The following is a 1494-nucleotide window of genomic DNA, read 5'->3' as shown; positions in this document are numbered from 1 at the left end:
CGGTAACAGGTGCATCCTACGAAAATGTTTTGAAGAACAAATTCCTTCCTGCACTGCAACAAAAACGTCCGGGAAGGGCTGCGCGTGTGCTGTTTCACCAAGACAACGCACCCGCACATCGAGCTAACGTTACGCACCAGTTTCTTCGTGATAACAACTTTGAAGTGATTCCTCATGCTCCCCTCTCACCTGACCTGGCTCCTAGTGACTTTTGGCTTTTTCCAACAATGAAAGACACTCTCCGTGGCCGCACATTCACCAGCCGTGCTGCTATTGCCTCAGCGATTTTCCAGTGGTCAAAACAGACTCCTAAAGAAGCCTTCGCCGCTGCCATGGAATCATGGCGTCAGCGTTGTGAAAAATGTGTACGTCTGCAGGGCGATTACGTCGAGAAGTAACGCCAGTTTCATCGATTTCGGGTGAGTAGTTAATTAGAAAAAAAATCGGAGGCCTTAGAACTTGAATGCACCTCGTAGCACACCTAATTCTGTTACACTACATACTTAACATCGTGATAACGTGCTTAATTGGCTCAAATGGCTCTGAGCTCTATGGGACTTAACATCTTAGGTCATCAGTCCCATAGAACTTAGAACTACGTAAACCTAACTAACCTAAGGACATCACACACATCCATACCCGTAGCAGTCCCGCGGTTCCGGACTGCAGCGCCTAGAACCACAGAACCGCACGGCCACCGCGGCCGGCTACGCGCTTAATTCCGGGATAATTTTCTTTTGCACTGTTAAGGTTCACTTAACGCACTTTTCATGCGGTTTCAGCGTCAGTGTCACTGTCATTAACATTTGCAGAAATGTTACACATAAATACCGTAACAGCAAGTGAATCGATTGACTAACAACTTTCATGGAACCGTTACAGACAAACACAATACTGAATCCAATCACTTTTATTCTTTCCACAGCTGTAGCTCTCTTTATAAATGGCGCAGATGTCATCATTTCTTTTGTTTTTGCCTTCAATTAGTCCTTAGACACAGATTTCACTATGATACAATGGTTAGTGGGTTATTCGGTTAATTTTCAGGCCAATCCCTATTTTTTGCATTTGCTATATGAAATTAATTACCCGTAATATCCAGTTCATATTTTGCCTATGATCAAATTGTCTTTGTCACCATCACTGTGGAAAATCGTCTTTTAAAGTACTACAAGCAACCGGCAGTTGTTTGTCCAGCTGCAAGCACTGTCTACCAGTCTCCTCAGTTCCTAGGATGGGGAGCACTGTTCTCGTAAGGAAAGTTTTCTGAGGCCAACAGCACTTCCTCGTGCTCCATTCTTCATGCTGTTTCATTCTGATGGTCACTAAGTCCCAGGAACAGAAGTCCGCCATCGGCATGAATGAAATTCCATTTTTAACATAAATGCATATTCCAGGGGTTTTCAGATTCTTCACGTACATTCACTTACTTCCAGTGTTTCCGCTGCCTTATGTGCCCCCTATACACGTAGGTTTCTAAGATCAGGTCACGTC

Source organism: Schistocerca cancellata, chromosome 1 (assembly GCF_023864275.1).
Source record: "Schistocerca cancellata isolate TAMUIC-IGC-003103 chromosome 1, iqSchCanc2.1, whole genome shotgun sequence".
NCBI classification, from domain to species: domain Eukaryota; kingdom Metazoa; phylum Arthropoda; class Insecta; order Orthoptera; family Acrididae; genus Schistocerca; species Schistocerca cancellata.
This window is presented reverse-complemented; position numbering follows the sequence as displayed.